The sequence below is a fragment of the Periplaneta americana genome, chromosome 11 (genome assembly GCF_040183065.1).
Source record: "Periplaneta americana isolate PAMFEO1 chromosome 11, P.americana_PAMFEO1_priV1, whole genome shotgun sequence".
Classification (NCBI taxonomy): domain Eukaryota; kingdom Metazoa; phylum Arthropoda; class Insecta; order Blattodea; family Blattidae; genus Periplaneta; species Periplaneta americana.
Genome location: NC_091127.1, coordinates 173,034,109 through 173,054,072, shown reverse-complemented (window position 1 = coordinate 173,054,072; position 19,964 = coordinate 173,034,109). Strand labels below are relative to the sequence as shown.

Sequence of the window (19,964 nt, the reverse complement as noted above, 5' to 3'; positions counted from 1 at the left end):
GCACTGACAGAGCGCGATCCATTCGTCTGAGATAGTATGGGAACAGCACAATTACAGTACATTTGTACGAAAACAAAACTGTACATCCGTGATAAATCAATGTAACAAAATATTTTGGTTTGTAATCAAATTTAATATTCTTATAATAATATGAAATTCATAATACAGCCAGCTGCAGAAACGTTCGCATTATGTAAATGAGGCTCCGAAACTGCTATAAATATACAAATACAGAAATAAATAATTTAAGCAGTACTACAACACTTTGTCTACCCGGAAACTTGAAAACAGTTCAAGTGTTTTTAACAGACATTTTCCTACACAATATACAGATTGAACTATATAGGCCCTACCTTGGTGAGTAGCATGCAAAATATATTTCAACTTTTGAAACACACCATCACTTTGTGTTACTACCGTGCCCAAGTTAAATGCTTTGTCGAGATCAAACTGTGTTATGGAGTATGGAGGAATGGCGAAGTGTTTTATTTGTGGCCAGCTGTTTCAGCATGTAAAGAAATTCAATATACAATGTCATTATTCTCTATGCCACACAAATGATTATGACAAATATGGGGGAGAATATCGACAAATACTGGTGCAGCAATTGAAAGATAAATTGTTAAGTGAAGCTAGGGAACACACTGTCAGTGAATCAATGGTAAGCTTAAGGCTTAAGATATAGGATTTCACTAGCCATTGCAAAGAACATGCGTTCTTTTAATGACGGGGAATTTGCCAAGAATGTTGCCATCATGACCGCAGAGTAGTTATTCCCTAGCAAAATACAGGAATGTGATTCCATCAATTTATCTCCAAGAACTGTCGTATCACTGCTGCACTGACGCCACTGCGCTGGTGCGTGATAACAGTAACACGACTCAACTGTTCGCTCTTCCAAGCTCTTGAGGCCTGACTGGCTCTTACGTCATAACTGCAGCATCTGCCGGCCACTGATGTAACATAACGTGAAAATTAATCAGGGCTAACGACTTCACAGCTGGATCCCTGACTAAATGAGTGCACCGATCTTTCAAATTAACATGGGGACATGAATTTTAAATTATACTCCGTCTGTCTTTAAAGCTCAGTCATTATGTCTCTACTACTATTTGATTGTTGTTGAGATTTTCGACGCGGTTCTCTCCCTCATATTCAAGGAAAGCTAATGATTAAATGACATTTTACTTAAGTCTATTGGGCAAGAATTTCAAAATAAATTTTACTAGTGGCTTGTGCAGCAAATGCTGCAAACTAAGTTCATTAGACGTTCAAATAAAAATTTTTCAGATTTATTTTCAATGAAGAATACCAGACATTTTGAAAGTCATTTGCTTCCATAATAATGAAACATACTCCCTCTGAAAGCCAAATACTTTTTGTCGAACCTATCCACCTTCACTTTTTGAGTTTCAATGCGAAAACGCAAGTAAAAAAAAAATATATGTATATATAATACCCGCCACTCAGCAAATTATAGAAATGAAGATCTAATTCAAGATATTCTCTACATCTACTTATATAACTCCAAAACGTTTTACTTTCATATCTATCAATATAGCATTAATATGTATAATTAATGAAAAATAGTCGCATCACGGCATTAACTATAATAATATTTTATTTCTAATGGTAATTATGTCATCAAACCACCTCAAGTTTTGTAGATTTTAATGTCCAATACACAGCTGTACTGAGAAAATTACACACCACAGAATCAGACCTGTAAATTATTTTTAGCAAGACTTGAAGTTTTTAATAACTAATTGAATCTGAGCTCTAAATATGTCAGCAATCCTGCAGGTCATGGCCTTCTTATAATAGCCTATTATTGTTTATTGTAGTGTGTGTTTTGTTTTATACTGAAATCACGGCCATGCTGAAATGCAATTAGTTCTCAAAACTGAAGAAAGATTGATTTTGGAAAATAGGAAAATAATGTAGGAAAACTGATATTTCACTGAAAACTACTATTTTTTCTGAAAAACTTTGTGTTACAAGCTTCAAAATGAGGGGTCATTTATTAAAATCCGTTCAGCCGTTTTCCCGTAATTTCCATTACCAGTTCAAATTACATATATAGATTAAACATAATTTACCATAATTTATTTAATTCACATTTCTAAAAAAACAACAGTCTTGACGTTGATTCCTCCGTTAGAAAAAAATCTACAATAGAAGGTTTCATGATTATTTTTCTCTAATATTTAGAGGTCTCTAGCATCGGATAATTCTGTTCATTGTCTCCCTCGCTAATAATGGAATGTTACGTATTTAAACATTATGGGAGAATACGATCTGAAATGTTTGCATCAGTCCCTAGAGGGATGGGATAATAGCTCGGAGCTGTACAACTGACTATGTTGATGCATCCTCTTCGCTAGCAACGAGATTAAATTAATTATGTTTTAAATTATTCAAGCGCCAGGGTATGAAATGTTGATAAAAATTACCAGTGCCTCCAGTCTGAATACAATACTGTATTAAAGACAAAAAACACAATAACGTACAATTCTGTTAATTTTGAACTTACTACATAGGGTACTCTATCCATATCAAATTTCTTCATATAAAAATTTCTCACGAACTGCACCTACATGTAAAATATACATTATATTCTTAAAATTTCAATTTTCACTTCTGATAATGTGAGAAACGGCATATGACTCGGTTAAGAGAGAGATTTTATATAATATTCTTATTTAATTTGGTGTTCCCAAGAAACTAGTTCGATTAATTAAAATGTGTCTCAGTGAAACTTACAGCACAGCTCGTATAGGTCAGTTTCTGTCAGATGCGTTTCCAATTCACTGTGGGCTAAAGCAAGGAGATGCACTATCACCTTTACTTTTTAACTTTGCTCTAGAGTATGTCATTAGGAAAGTTCACGATAATAGACAGGGTTTGGAATTGAACGGGTTACATCAGCTGCTTGTCTATGCGGATGACGTGAATATGTTAGGAGAAAATCCACAAAAGATTAGGGAAAATACAGGAATTTTACTTGAAGCAAGTAGAGAGATAGGTTTGGAAGTAAATCCCGAAAAGACAAAGTCTATGATTATGTCTCGTGACGAGAATATTGTACGAAATGGAAATATAAAAATTGGACATTTATCCTTTGAAGAGGTGGAAAAGTTCAAACACCTGGGAGCAGCAGTAACAAATATAAATGATACTCGGGAGGAAATTAAACACAGAATAAATATGGGAATTGCCTATTATTATTCGGTTGAGAAACTTTTATCATCCAGTCTGTTGTCCAAAAATCTGAAAGTTAGAATTTATAAAACACTTATATTACCGGTTGTTCTGTATGGTTGTGAAACTTGGACTCTCAGTTTGAGAGAGGAACAGAGATTGAGGGTGTTTGAGAATAAGGTTCTTAGGAAAATATTTTGGGCTAAGAGGGATGAAGTTACAGGAGAATGGAGAAAGTTACATAACACAGAACTGACCTTTACCTGACATAATTAGGAATATTAAATCCAGAAGTTTGAGATGGGCAGGGCATGTAGCACGTATGGACGAATCCAGAAATGCATATAGAGTGTTAGTTGGGAGGCCGGAGGGAAAAAGACCTTTGGGGGGCCGAGATGTAGATGGGAAGATAATATTAAAATGGATTTGAGAGAGGTGGGATATGATGATAGAGACTGGATTGATCTTGCTCAGGATAGGGACCTATGGCGGGCTTATGTGAGGGCGGCAATGAACCTCCGGGTTCCTTAAAAGCCAGTAAGTAAGTAAGATAATGTGAGAAACAACACTTGAATCGCATTCTTTGATCTGGTTGATAAGAAATTTAACCCTTAACCCGAGGTCCGCCAGACCGGTGTGATGTTTTGCTTCTTAAATATTTGCAACACTGCTTAATGTCTTACCCTTTGAGCTACGTTTTCTTTAGACCTTCTTTAGGTGTACTGTAGTGTGGTTGAAATCTAATACCTATGTTCAGTGCATTTTTGTCGCTGTTTATTATTAAAGTATGTACAGTGGAGCCTCGATTGTAGGCAGTTCGATTCTTGGATGTAGCACGTCGGCTCAGATTTCAGCCACCTTGCAGGGTCCACAAGAACAATGTTCACTATTTCAGGTTCTCAATATCGTAATGTTACAAACAGAAAATCGAGGCAATTTCGTAAGTTAGATCGCAAGAATGTAAAAAATAGGTATATTTTAAAAGAAATTAATTTATTGTGGTTGAATTTAAACATCTGGGGCTGTATTCATAGACATTCTTAGCGCGGGCTTCCAGTGGATGATCAGCGAACTAACGTTTTTCGTATTCATAAACCTAAATTGACAAGCATCCCAAGTCCAAAATTTACAGAATTTTATTTTTTTTTACCATATGTAAGTTATGTTTTACATTGGTTACCATCCTGTAAAAAAGAATATTCCAAGTCTTACTAAGCCTATGTTTTAATCATACAAATATTAATATTAATACTCCTATATTGCAACTCTATGTAGTTTTATTCCTTTCCTGAGTAATTTATACTTCAATTGACTTGAGCTCTTTATCAATTCAGGTCTTCATATATCTGTACTATGGTAACAGAAACATTTCGCCTTAACGCTACGGAATCGAACTTATATCTGAGGCGCACAACCATTACTGTCAATATTCATCTATCTGAGGATAGAGTATTACACGAAGTTCATATTTACCTTGTATTACTATTCAGAAGCCAAGGAAGGGCACAAGATTGCATACGCATCCATTCTTATTATATCCACATTACTTCTTTAAATTATGTTAAAACTTCTCCTTGAACAGACAAACCTATGTCATTTGTATACTTTGTGGTAGTATTCAGAATGAAATGGATATGATTTGAGATCAGTAATATTTCTTGTAGTGAATATCCACTTGATTGAGTGCATTTATTTAGTATTCCATTAAGGATTTTACATGGAATACATTCAGTTATTGCGACGTAGACAATCATGATAATGAGAGGCTACGGGACAACGTCACGTTCTTAGTCATGCCAACAATGAACAAGTTTATATATAAATACACGCTTAACATGAGTTTAATATAGCAATTCCTTTGTTTTTTAGAACTTTTAACATGTATTTATATTAGGTGATTGTCAAGGTGGCCATGACTGGACCATGATAATCACGTGATTACGATTTGTGCCGAAGCATGTCTTCTCGTTAGCCACGATGCCGTGCGTAGTAACGACGATAATTGCATAGAAAATACGTAACAATGGTTACATGAAAAACAATACGTTTTACAAGCATTAACTTGCGTTCAGATTTATTTTAAGTAATTGCTTAGTTAGTAATCATGATTACTTATTGTAAGTATTTTATTTGAACAATAATAATAATAATAATAATAATAATGATAATTTAAATATTTATTTTGTGATAAAACTATTAAACATTGAGAAACCTGAAAGAGCTATTATTGTTAACAAGAATTATTAGAAAAATATTTCGTTAGTCTATTCTTAAATTTGTTTCATGTCTGACAGTCCCTGACATTACTCGGTAGGGAATTCCAAAGCCGAGGAACAGCCACTGTGAAAGAAGATGAATATGAGGATGTTCGGTGGGAGGGAATGGATAATATTGAGGGGTGTCTAGGTTATGATGTGTGGATAAATTTTGAAAACGAGACGCAAGATAGACAGGAGTGGAGAAATGCAATATGTGAAAGAGAAGGGAAAGACAGTGGATTTTTCTACGATCTTCTAGACGGAGCCAGGACAACATTTCGAGGGATGGTGTTACGTGATCAGCCCGGCGAATATTGCAGACGAAACGGACGCACATATTATGAACACGTTGTAGTCTCTGCGCCGAAGTAACGCTTAGGTCAGTAAGCAGAATATCACAGTAATCGAAGTGGGGCATCACGAGTGTTTGCACTAACATTTTTTTCATGGAAAAGGGTAGAAAATTCTTCAATCGCCTAAACGAGTGGATTAATGAGAATACTTTTTTGCAGGGTTCTGCAACTTGAAGGTTCCAGTTTAAACTTTTATCCATATAAATACCTAGAATCTTTAAATGATTCACTGAATGGAATTTCGGTGTCTTATATTTTAATCGGGGACAAATTTGGTATGGTAATAGTGCTTAACAAACGTGATTTAAGTACATAGTAAATGATTTCGTTCATAAATATATCTTTGATAATACATCAAGTAAATTACCGGTAGGTGCAAACAGAAATGTCAGTGGTGACACGATAAAAATCGGAATAATGAGGAAATAAGTCAAGCATACAATGCAAGAATAAGTTATCTTCATTACAGTGATCTTCTTATTTGTTTTTATTGCTTCTAGGTTGACTACATTGATTTCTATTCTTACACAGTAGCTGTTTTACTTACGTTATTCCTTTATACACTTCTTCCTATGTATATAGTTTCTAGTTTACTTTAGAATTCATAATTATTAGAAGGCTGCGTTATTGAGCCTCCCTGCCCTCAATATCTGATGTGGTTTTCTATAATTTCTCGGTCAGTCACTTTTAAGGACTCTTTTTTTCATCTGAAGGTGAAGGTAAGTCCAACATTCAAAACGTTGTATTCAGTATTTATCAGCAATGAGAAAAATTCAGTTTTGTTTAATCTAAATAAGTTACATTGGCTCATCTCATGTTTGCTAAAAATCCCGAATACTTTATTTCGTAAAATTTGTCCAGCACATCTAAAACCCTTGCAGGCAGACAAGGAAAATTCCGTTGGTATGAGGGAGATAAGTGGTCGAAATTGCACTCTGTTTCGTGTATTTAATTAAAAATATGTTTTTGATGTTTCTATGTAAAAAATACAATCCTTTTATCTGCAGATGGCTTATGAGATATGAAATCTCTATTCTATGCTGGAGGGTATGTCATAATATTAGCCGACAAGGTTGGACACAAAATTACAGTGTCATTCAGAAAACTTGGGCTATATATAGTCTGTTTCGATGTAATTCAAGGACCTTATAGGTTATTGCTCTTCATAATGGCTTACATCAATTCAGATGTGATTAAAACTTCGAATTTGATAAAAATAATTGCCTATATACATCAATTAATCGGAAAGCTTGAATTAAGAGTTGAAAATCTGGCATTTTTGTTTCATAAATGGATTACAAATTTAATTGAGACCGAAAATATACAAAAGAGAAGTCTTTATGATTATGTGGCTTCTAAAATACGTCGTCGTTTCTTAGGAAGATTGTCATTATTGTTTAAGATTTCGTATTTTAATATAAATATTACTGCAATTTATTTTAGACTGTATGTGTAGAAAGCATGTAGGCTACAACCTGGAAATAAGTTCTGTGATTATTTTTATAGGTCAATTAAAAAAAAATTTCAGTTCATTACACTACACTTATTTCTTTCTAACCGATCCTGAATATGTTGTGTAAGAATAGCGTACTATAGTAACAATTTTTCATGTAAACTGTATTGACAGTGAATTAATTTCAATTGTTTTATAGGTACTTCATGTGGATTGTCTAACAAGAAAATTATTCCCGTTTATAATGTGACTTAAAATAATTGGTGTACATACAATTTATGATGAAAGAGTGATGGAACGGAGAAAAATTCTCTCCGGCGCCGGGATTTGAACCCGGGTTTTCAGCTCTACGTGCTGATGCTTTATCCACTAAGCCACGCCGGATACAATCCCGACGCCGTTCAGAATCGTCTCAGATTAAGCTCCATCTCTTGGGTTTCCTCTGGTGGCCGCCCTCTGCACTACGTCATAGATGTCTATGAACGCAGGACCGAAGTCCATACATGTGTTGAGGTGCACTCAGATGAGTGACTGATTGGCCGGGATCCGACGGTATGGGCGCCGTCTTAAATCACAAAGTGATTTATTACGCATATCATATATAAATCAGTCACTCATCTGAGTGCACCTCAACACATGTATGGACTTCGGTCCTGCGTTCATAGACATCTATGACGTAGTGCAGAGGGCGGCCACCAGAGGAAACCCAAGAGATGGAGCTTAATCTGAGACGATTCTGAACGGCGTCGGGATTGTATCCGGCGTGGCTTAGTGGATAAAGCATCAGCACGTAGAGCTGAAAGCCGGGTTCAAATCCCGGCGCCGGAGATAATTTTTCTCCGTTCCATCACTCTTTCATCATGTGATGACGCAGAGTATCTGCATGGAAATATCATATGTACTTCGGTACATCAAAACATATATATAAAATTTATGGAATAGAAATTACATACGTATAATAAACAATAAGCAAACCATTGTCGATTAATCATTTCAAAAAAACGTGAATATAGCCCGAATTGTGTAGGAAAATAATTTCTTATATGTTGCTCCCAATATGCATCATTGTTAACTTATGAAAAAAAATGAAAATTAACATGGCATATAAACACTATTTGAAGAAAGATAGGAGATACTAAGTAATATTCAGCGTTCTTAATGATCTTTGGATGGAAAATAACAATGAAATATGTTTGAAATAGAAATTACATACAGGTGAGCATATAAAAAACAGTAAGTAGAATCATATCTGATTAATAAGCTTAAATTACTCCAGGTTTAGTGTAAGAGTGGCTTATATTTAACGATGTCTCCCAGCAAATTACTTAATTTAAAAACAAAAAAATCGTGATAGAAGACTGAATTTGTGTATTTTTTCTGAAACTTTCCAAATATCTGTAAGCAATCTTTTACATTAGATTGCCGAAAATTGGTTTATAGCGCAACATTGGCAGTGATAAGTGTGAAATATTCGTTCAGTGGCATTTCGTAGTGTTTCAGCAATAACATGTTTAGCAAGACTTCTGACTTCTGTTGCATTCAAACAATTATAAAATATGATAATCTGGTCCAGGGAGATCCGGTTTTTGGTGCAAAGATAATTGGTTTGGCGTATTTCTTAATTGAAATTATGAAATGGCGTTCCTGTGCTTAACATTTAATTTCAGTTGTTTTATAGGTACTTCATGTGGATTGTCTAACAAGAACATTATTCCCATTTATAATGTGACTTAAAATAATTGGTGAACATAACATTTAAAAACAAAATATTAAAGGCTAAATTCTTACATTGCATTCATAAAATAAGAAAAAGTTAATGCAAGAAGTACAAGTACGTTTTCATTCGAAAAAAGTATTATACTCGAATATGTTTCTGTAATTATTATTATTTTGTAGACTGAGATTTTTTTAAATGTATAAAGTCAGAATCGTGTGAGTTTAATTCCATGTGATTTAAAAGAAATAATTCTCACAATTTTTCATTTTGATTTTTTGGATATACATTACCGAATATAAAATATGAAAAGAAATTGTATTTATTTATTTCTTCGTTTTTTGCAGGATTCTCATTGCTGATGATTAGCAGAATTTATCATAAGTAAGTCACTTATTTCGAAGTAGTTTTAAATGTTGTTAAAATTAATTTCTATAAAATAAACTATTAATTTGTCGTTGACCAACTGTTGCATTCAGAAATGTGTTACATAAAAGTTCTTAGTTGCTTAGTACAGGGACATCATTTTATTTTTACTTCAATTTTTATTGTACCTGAGTTTTTTAATGTACTTCACTCCCACCCCTTCTACTAATGAAGTTCAACCGTCCTCCACACAGATCCAAGACCGCATATACAGTCATAGTAGCCTTACCGTCACAGTACGTTCCAAAAATATGTTCGCGTTTTCCAATGACGAAAGAGCTTTCAATATTGCATCACTTTCGCACAGGTACTGTCGTCCATTTGCCTACGTCGTATTCCGGTTTTCCCCGCCAGCTTCTATTCACCTCTCTGTAAAGGCTAGTGACTGGACTGTCTCAGCTCTTTTCTGAGAAGATTAATTTCTGTTAGAAATTGGACGTCTACGTAATATTATACCCATATAACTGTTTAAAATAACTGAAATAAAAGGCCTTGTTAAGTAATTAACTGTCACGTGATTTCCCTCCTTTCTACGATCCTGCGACATAACCACTTGGACGGACAGTAGATAGCATGTCTGAGTAATTTTATCTTTTCGGATCGAGCAGAAGTGAAGATTGAATTTACAGTACGTAAGATACTCCTTTACAGAGTAGGTACAGAATTATTTCAACATGAGTTACTAGTACGAAGGACGAAACTGGTAATTGAAATTACACACATTAGAACTGAAGCCTGTATCGAAATGAACCGCCACTATATTGAAAAATGTGTTTAAATATCCATATTATGATTATTTTTCAATTTAACTTCATTCTCTATAGTGTACGCTAATGTGCTGTAGACAGTATAATATACACTGCATAATGAATACGTCCGTATGGACAGCTCAGTTCGTGAGTAAAAACACTCATTGTTAATACTGTACTGTATTCTGATTAAACAAAAACCTAATGAAAATTATCAAACTCAAAATCGCGATATTTCCTAGTTTACGTAAATGGATGAACTACTTTTCTTCCCTCCTATACCTAGTAAAGTGATTTGTTTGTATATTACGCCATCGAACTCCAGTCGTGGAAAGGGGTTGCAACCGTTGATCTAAAGGTATAGCCAGGTTAATATCAGAAATATTAGTAAAAATAAAATGATGTCCCTGTATAATTTCAGTTATGGTTTGAGTATGATAGCATTGTGCTTGTTTCAAAGCCATTTTTACGTACTCCGTGAACTAACCCCACCAGGTCGGTCACGTGGAGGCTGCCCACCTGACATCGCAGTCGATATATTCCCCAGTTTCTCGTAGCGACCGCTCTACCTGTTGATGGGCAACAGTTGTATTTAAAAGCTGGCTGTTCATACGACGGAAGTAAAAGAAAATGAAGGATAGATTATTTTGTAGTAGAACGTTTTCTATCTCGGCTTTAAGGAGAAATTCAAATTTTTATTTCATTCTCAGCATAATATCTCCATTATTGATTAATTAACTAGTTAGCAGTGCTTTAATGTCAGATAGTACTGCCTCTCTCGACAATGTTAATTTCATGAAATTTGGGTGCACGTTACTAAAGCTGTTACAGATATCTAACCAAGATTTTTAGGAAATATTTTTATATCCGTAATCTTTATTAATACCTACCACAAATTGAAAAATGTTAACAGGCATTGAGATATTACAGGGCTTTCATTTCAAAACTTCCCAGTCTAAATAATTCATTATTTAAATTGAATTCAGTTTAAATAATTAGTTATTTAGACTCGGAAGTTTTGAAATGAAATGAGAGCCCTGTAACTATACATTTTTTTTTATTAATTTCACAGTTTTCTTTTGACATAAATTTAATAAGTATCAATATATTTTTTTTAATATTTACAAGAATATCGCAGCAAAATCCATTTCTATTTTTAGTCTTTTGTGTACAATTAATGCACACAAAAATGTTCATTTGTTTTGAATGAACAGGTTTTGAAAAATTCACAAGAATCATTTTTTCTGTGTTTTACGTTTTTTTTTTATATTAAACAAAATTATATCGCAATACCTCGTAACACTCTACAATTTGTAGTATGTATTATTAAAAATAAAGATTGTAAAAACGTTCCCTGAAAATCTTGTTCAGATATCTGTAACAGCTATTTAGTAACGTTCACCCAAACTGCATGAAATGAATTGTCCAGAAAGGCAGTACCTTCCTGCCTTAGGTAACATGCAAGCTTCCATTTCTGTTGTCAGTATTATGGCGATTCGGAACACATGATCAGGAAATTAATATAATGTATACTTTGTCGTATTACCAACAAATTTGAAGAAACTAAATGCTTTTAGTCGAAAAATTGTGTGAAGGAAATAATTATACTGTATATACTTAGCTACAATAGAATCGCGAATTATATGCAGTAATTACAAAGATGGAAATTTGAAAAAAGAAATTAGATGTTAGACTGAGACAAAACATTTCATTTCAACATGAAATTATAGGTATATAAGTTACTACAGAAGGAGGAAGGTTCGGTCCGGTGCTGTGGGTCGAATTCGGCGTAGCTCGATGGTCAGAGCGCTTGGTACGTAGAACCAAGGACCCGGGTTCGATCCCCGGCGCCGGAGCGAATTTTTCTCTTCAAATATTAATTGTCAATATTACAGATATTATTCTGTAGGACAAATTAATAAAAATAAAAATAAAAATATCTTTAATATTCTCATAGCTAGCAGTTCATATGTCTGTACATATTACTGTGCACTTAACTGCGGAATCCCGGCCAAATACGTCACTCAGTTGAGAGCGCCCCTTGTATGATGGCAGTTGACATTGGACATATAGTCAACATATATGCCTAACTTGGAGTCAGGCCACAAAGGGAAACATTGAAGGAGGAAGGTTTGGTCCGGTGCTGTGGATTGAATTCGGCGTAGCTCAGTGGTCAGAGCGCTTGGTACGTAGAACCAAGGACCCGGGTTCGATCCCCGGCGCCGGAGCGAATTTTTCTCCTCAAATATTAATTACTTTCAAATAGTTGTTGAAGGTAGGAAATAGAAGTATCTACTAATAAAAATAAATCGTCATTGTTCCTGCAATAATTCTTATGTGCAAAATATAACATCTTTCAGTAGGAAGAAAAAACACATTTATTCCTCCTATGGCAGCTGTACATAGGAGACTGTGAATTCTTACAGTTTCGAAAGAAAGAAATATAATTACATATAGGAGATTTTATTATTTGCTGTATCACTATTTAAGTTATTTAATAGAGCAAAAATCTGAAAATCGATAAATATGTCACATAGGATTTATTGCAGGAACGACGACGAAATACTACGATACATTTCTTCAACAATCCGCTCATGCGTCTCTATTAAAGATGAGAAAAATTCTTTGTCACGTGATCCGTAAAGTAAACTTTTCTTCCTTCAACACCCTGATCTCTTATTTAAATGTAAATGTAAACTGATCGCTTCTTCTACTTCATACGTCACACTGCCATTCGAAAAGGACGCTAAGACTATCTCGTAAATGAAGTCAATAGCTAATTTAATTTTGCTTTATGAATTTCTTCTTCTCCTCAGGTCTATTTTTATCTTTTCAAAACGACACGCACAGATTTTATTCAGTTTAAGGAGAAACGCCACTGAAAATCTTGAAAATTTTCCAAAATATTTTTATTAACTATTTCACTTTTTTAGAATATACATTTTCACATGCCATGTGTATTTATTTCAATTCTGATTACAAATATGTTTAATTTGTTTTTAATTAAGGCTGTAAGGGGGCGTGGCATTTAAAGAGGTGTCAAAATTATTTTTTGATCAAATTATTCTTTTTTAGAAATTTCTGATTACGAATTTAGTAAATTTTGTTCTAAAGTTGGCTCCCTAAAGTTACAAAACGTATGTAGCGGAAGAGAATTGTAATATTACATAAATATTCATTTTACTTTCAAATCTATTTTTTCGTAAGTTTACTTTTCTTGATTCAACACCAAGTTTTTTTTGTATCAAATCTTAATCCATCTGGATGAAATTTTTACTGTAAGTATTTACGAGATAACTGCATGTTTCTATGCATTTATTTTGTAAGAAATACTGCTAGTTTGTTTTATTAATATTTTTTTCATGAACTATAAAAAAATAACATTTTCGAAACTTCAAAACAATTTTTGAAAGTGAATAAATGAGATATTTCATAAAATGAACGTACGCGAATATTTTTCTATATGTATTGTGAATGTAACAAAAAAAGGAAAGCTTAAAAATGCAAATCTTTTACTAAAAACTTGAGTTCGAAAATATTTCTAAAAAAATAGAAAAAAAGTCAACAGTAAAAAAATTTGGGAGTTAAAAATTTGGATTTTGTTAGTCCTTTACATAGTAAACATGCTCTCAAAATTTGGTTGAAAGAAAATTATTAAGAAACAGTTGTCACTTTTAGTAGTTTGTCCCCTTAATTTACTTAAAAATGTATATTTTACGATTAATTCGTTATTATAGGGGAGAGTGGGGTAGTATCGGACATCGGGTAATATCGGACAGTGAGTTTCTTTCATCTACCACACGATGATAGTACTTGATTGACATGGTTACGTTTCTGTGATGTCGCATAGAGAAACGTAACCATGTCATTCAGGTACTACCATATGATGGTAGATGAAAGAAACCCACTGTCCGATACTACCCGATGTCCGATACTACCCGACTCTCCCCTAATACCGTACTAAAATATAACGCTCCACATTGACATAGAACTGTTTGCAAATAATGCAGATCGCAACTCTTTTGTTTCATTTATTCACTGAAATAGCATCAGTTTAAACTACAAGCTGAAGAAAAAAATTATTCAGTTGTTTCATAAAAAGCATGGACATTTACCCAAGCTCGACGATAGTGTACCTACACGTGAAGTAGCGTATGTTTTTGTTTCTTTCATTGTTGCTATTTTCATACAGGTTTTATTGAAATACAAACAAAACATACACACTTTTTAAGCAATACCTATCTGCATACAGAAAGAAGGTGACAATGAATTTCATAAGATAAACAAAATATTACGGAAAATATAAATTGACTGTTAACATAGAAAGTAACAAAGATGCAACAATAAATAATAAATTGGAACGTAATTTCAAAACCTTTTGTTTGAAGTGAATAGATTTAGCATATTCACGGTTACCGTATTTAAATAGTAAAAATATTCGGATTATTGTCCATTTATTTTAATCACCAAATAAAATAATGACTGCACATAAAATAATTAGACGTTATATTAACATTTTAAGCCAAATTCAATTCATAGAACTTTCTCTAACGTTTAAGCGCACTATCTGACACAATTTTAAAACAGAAGTCACTTCGTAATTATCTGTAAACTTGTTGGAATAAAATAAAGAAAAACATTTCCTGTTCACCACTTCTACTAGTGCATCAGAGTTATTCCAGTAATATTCCGTTAACAGTTTAAAACATGCCAAGTTTCGTTCGAGCGCTGATCGGGATTTGATGTGTTTCGTATGTGGTGCACGTTGTCTTTCTTCCTGTTCAAATTTGCTGTAACTGACGCTGTCTTTGAAATTACGCACCTGTTCTGGTAAAGTTGGAGAATAAAAATTTACTCATTGCTCACCGATGAAAAGAAAATGACAAAAATATATTTTACTATATATTTTATACTCATTTGCGAGCTATATTACATTAATCATAAAAATGTTAGTTTCCAAAAACTGGTATTCATGCTTTGGATCTAATAAGGATCTCCAAAATTTCGGGACGTATAGCAACCCTACGCATGCTGACAATAGATAATTTAATTTAATATTTATGATATGGCAATTTTATTTTAAAATTCGTAATAAGAAACGTGCATATTTGTTGTACCGTAGAAGAGGGTAAAGTCGATCAAAATTTTGCAATTTTTTTTAATGATATTGAGGTTATGCAATGGAGCGAAGTTCCTCAGAAAATAGTAATTTGTCGTCATATCCTTCACTTATGAAAGGCACGTTACAAGAATTGAATTACAATCTGTAAAAAACTGTTTTTTTTATTTGACTTGTGATCGAAGTTACCTGCTGAAATAGAGCAAAGTCGATCACCATTGAATTTTTAGTTTAAGATCGATTTTAAAATATTGCGGAGTAAAGTCGATCACTGTTTATGTTTTAAAAAAACAAATTAAATGTATTACATATATTTTATTTGTTATAAGGGATGTAAAAACACAATAATAATCTTCAATATATGCCTATAGCATTATATAGTGTATCTTTTGTTACTGTAATCATACTATTCGATACAATTAGTCCTATAGGTCTCCACTGTACAATCGTGACTATGATTGCCAACTTATAAAATATAAAAACAAATTTTAATACTTCACATACCGAGAAAAAAGATTTAAGAATTCAAAATTTACATTGAAATACCACCCTTCAATTATAATCTAAAATGCAATTCAACATTGCTTAGGTTTATATCGGATGTTATTTGAAATCTTCCCCTCCTCATGTCACTTTAGAAACTACGTTGTTCCCATAGTCAGGTACAGAGGGGTGTACAAAATATGTTCCTTTGGTAGTATTTCTCTTACGCAAGAAATTCACCATAATTTCGTCTTCCTCTTTCCCCACTATCCCATCAATATAAGCTATACTATGACACTTTTCTGTTTATAAGGTTAGTTGGAGGTATTTTGTGAACAATTTATTCTTCCTGCTGGTCCTATCTGTTTCGAGTAGGTCGATGGCATGATCGACTTAAACCTACAAACGTACAAGTTTTCTTAAAATAATAAGTTTCAATACTAACATTTACGAACTGCAAAACTGTTATTTCAGGATAAAATCTCAACGAAAAGTAGGCCTACTTACATATGCTTCCTGTCTCCTTTCACTACTGACTATAATTTAGAGTTTGTAAGACTTTATTTTCATTTAAGAGAAAAAGTTGAGAATAAGAATTTTCACTTCAACGGTAATTATACAGTTGTTGGCATGCGCAGGCTTTTTGTTGTCCCTTCTCTTACATTTACAATGTCAGGCAATGAAGTCAGAATAACAAAATTTTAAGAAGTAACTGAGAAAATATATAATTTTCAATAAAAATCGCAAATGATCGATTTTACACCCACTGATTGACTTTACCCACTTCTACGGTACATTTCGTTAAGTCAAAAAGATTAATTGACCGCAGTGAATCCACGTAGCGTGGATTTAGTGTGGTGCAAAGGAGCGACAAAGATTCTGGTGCGGGGAGACACACGTGTTGAAGGGTACTCACGTGTCCTGGCGGAGATGTAGGGTCGGTCAGGTCAAGCAGATAGGACGCGCCTGCAGGAGTTACCGTGTAACACTCGTCGCACTATATATACATCCCAACACCCACACGAGCGTCGCGACGACGAATACTCGTAGCCACGCCTCCCAGACACGCCCGGCCAATCACAGTCCGTCTCGGCTCCCTGCGTACACATGTGGAAATTTCAACTTGTTATAGTATTTTTGTTATTGCGTTCTGGTACCTGTAACATATAGTTGAATGTTGTGTAATGTTTCTCCGAAATATAATATGTAAAAGTTCTCTTATATTTAAACAAAAAGCAATTTCAGTTCTTCTTTTGAGATCGTTGACGAGAATGAAAAATGTCTCATTCTGAACTTATATTGATATCAGTTAAATTGGTTAAACGTTTTCATGGATTAATTGTTTTTCACGTGATACTTTTAACAATATCCGTAACTAAATTTCTATGGGCCGTATTCATAGACATTCTTAGCGCGGGCTTCCGGTGGATGATCATCGAACTAACGTTTTTCGTATTCATAAACCAGTGTTAGCGATATGATATGATATGATATGATATGATATGATATGATATGATATGATATGATATATGATATGATATGATATGATATGATATGATATGATATGATATGATATGATATGATATGATATGATATGATATGATATATGATATGATATATGATATGATATATGATATGATATGATATGATATGATATGATATGATATGATATGATATGATATGATATGATATGATATGATATGATATGATATGATATGATATGATATATATGTATGTATTTATTTACACTGCAAGTGGGCAAGCACCCGGTGGCAGTGGTACATACAATATTAACAATACACAATAAAATGATAAGCAATACACAATAAAATTTACAATACATAATACAATTTACAACACATATACAATTTTATACACAATACAATAAGAATGCACAATACAATTTAACACAATAATAAAAACATAAAATAAATCACCTAATTTTACAACACAACCTACATAATTATGTATAGGTCCTACATAAGTTTCAATAGTCTTTCACTTTACTCTCATCTCATTCCCTGTAGTGGCACTACGACGCATTTCACTGACACTTTAGCACACATTTCACTGACACTCTGTAACACATTTAACTGACACTATAGAACACATTTCATTGACGCTATAAATTATCACTGATCGGAACTGTCCACTGCACTGTAAAACCATAACTTCACTGACTCACCTCGCTTCACTGATACGACAGTTCAAATAAGTCAAATAATTGCAGTCTTATGCATACTTATAAACAGAACTACATTTAAACTAAACATTTCTAGTCTAATGCCCTCTTACACGCTATTTTTAAATAATTTACAATTCAAACCAAGGAAGTAAACTCGTCAGGCTAGATAAATACATGTCACCTTAAAAAATTAAATTTTGAATGTCACCTTAATTTTAATTTGCACTTTGTACACAACTTTTTAAATTTTTCTTGAATCTCCTTAAGGAAGGACAGCCCTCAAAGACCGCTGCAGGTAGGTCATTCCAATCATTTATAGTATATATGATATGATATGATATGATATGATATGATATGATATGATATGATATGATATGATATGATATGAATCCTGTACAAGTAACCAGTCAATAGCCGGGCCTAGTTTAGCACGCTCGTAGCGCGGGCTAGCGAAATGTCTATGAATAGCACCCTAAATGCTTTGAGGGAGTCGGAAAAGGTGAAAATCTTCCAATTCTTTATCTTTTTTTTATTCATAGTTTACAGAATTTCACCTTTTCAATGATACATGATATAGCCTACATATTTTTTTAGTAGGTTATTTTACGACTCTTTATGAACAGCTTAGGTTATTTAGCGTCTGAATGAGATGAAGGTGATAATGCCGGTGAATTGAGTTCGGGGTCCAGCACAAAAGTTAACCAGCATTTGCTCGTATTGTGTTGAGGGAAAACCCCGGAAAAAACCTCAACCAGGTAACTTGCCCAGACTGGGATTCGAACCCGGGCCACCTGGTTTCACGGCCAGACGAGCTGACTGTTACTCCAGGTGGACGAATGAAAAATGTCTCAGTTAAATTGGTTAAACATTTTCATGGATTAATTGTTTTTCACGTGATACTTTTAACAATATCCGTAAATAAATTTCTAAATGCTTTAAGGGAGTCGGGATAGGTGAAAATCGTCCAATTTTGTTTTATCTTTTTTTATTCATAGTTTACAGAATTTTTCCTTTTCAATGATACATGATATAGCCTACATACATATTTTTAGTAGGTTATTTTACGACGCTTTATCAACAGCTTAGGTTAATTAGCGTCTGAATGAGATGAAGGTGATAATGCCGGTGAATTGAGTTCGGGGTCCAGCACCGAAAGTTACCCAGAATTTGCTCGTATTGTGTTGAGGGAAAACCCCGGAAAAAACCTCAACCAGGTAACTTGCCCCGACTGGGATTCGAACCCGGGCAACCTGGTTTCGCGGTCAGACGCACTGACCGTTACTCCACAGGTGTGGACGAATGAAAAATGTCTCTGTTAAATTGGTTAAACATTTTCATGGATTAATTTTTTTCACGTGATACTTTTAACAATATCCGTAACTTAATTTCTAAATGCTTTGAGGGAATCGGAAAAGGTCAAAATCGTACAATTTTTTTTATCTTTTTTTTTAATTCATAATTTACAGTATTTCCCCTTTTGAATGATACATGATATAGCCTACATATTTTTATTAGTAGGTTGTTTTACGACGCTTTATCAACAGCTTAGATTATTTAGCGTCTGAAAGAGATGAAGGTGATAATGCCGGTGAAATGAGTCCGGGGTCCAGCACCAAAAGTTACCCAGCATTTGCTCGTATTGGGTTGAGGCAAAACCCCAGAAAAAACCTCAACCAGTTAACTTGCCCCGACTGGGAATCGTACCCAGGCCACCTGGTTTCGCGGTCAGACGCGCTGACCGTTACTCCACAGGTGTGGACGAATAAAAAATGTCTCAGTTAAATTGGTTAAACATTTTCATGGATTAATTTTTTTCACGTGGTACTTTTAACAATATCCGTAACTTAATTTCTAAATGCTTTGAGGGAGTCGGAAAAGGTCAAAATCGTACAATTTTTTTATCTTTTTTTTTTAATTCATAATTTACAGTATTTCCCCTTTTCAATGATACATGATATAGCCTACATATTTTTATTAGTAGGTTGTTTTACGACGCTTTGTCAACAGCTTAGGTTATTTAGCG

The 19,964-nt window shown here is 33.8% G+C and overlaps 2 protein-coding genes across 10 annotated transcripts in view; one reads left to right on the top strand and one right to left on the bottom strand.

The window, feature by feature from the left end:
- Dh31 (diuretic hormone class 2) overlaps positions 1 to 16,771 on the bottom strand; it is a 718,880-nt gene extending 702,109 nt beyond the window's left edge. The window contains exon 1 of the mRNA XM_069840508.1: positions 16,673 to 16,771. The gene's annotated coding sequence lies outside the window, so the exon portion shown is untranslated. The remainder of the gene's footprint in view (positions 1 to 16,672) is intronic.
- The window catches only part of LOC138709609 (uncharacterized), an 809,429-nt gene that overhangs the window by 406,650 nt on the left and 382,815 nt on the right, over positions 1 to 19,964 (top strand). For 4 of the 9 annotated variants that reach the window (XR_011334963.1, XM_069840504.1, XM_069840500.1 and 1 more), the window contains one exon: positions 9,327 to 9,363. The exons of the other annotated variants lie outside the window; for them this stretch is intronic. The gene's annotated coding sequence lies outside the window, so the exon portion shown is untranslated. The remainder of the gene's footprint in view (positions 1 to 9,326; positions 9,364 to 19,964) is intronic. 9 annotated transcript variants of the gene reach the window in all.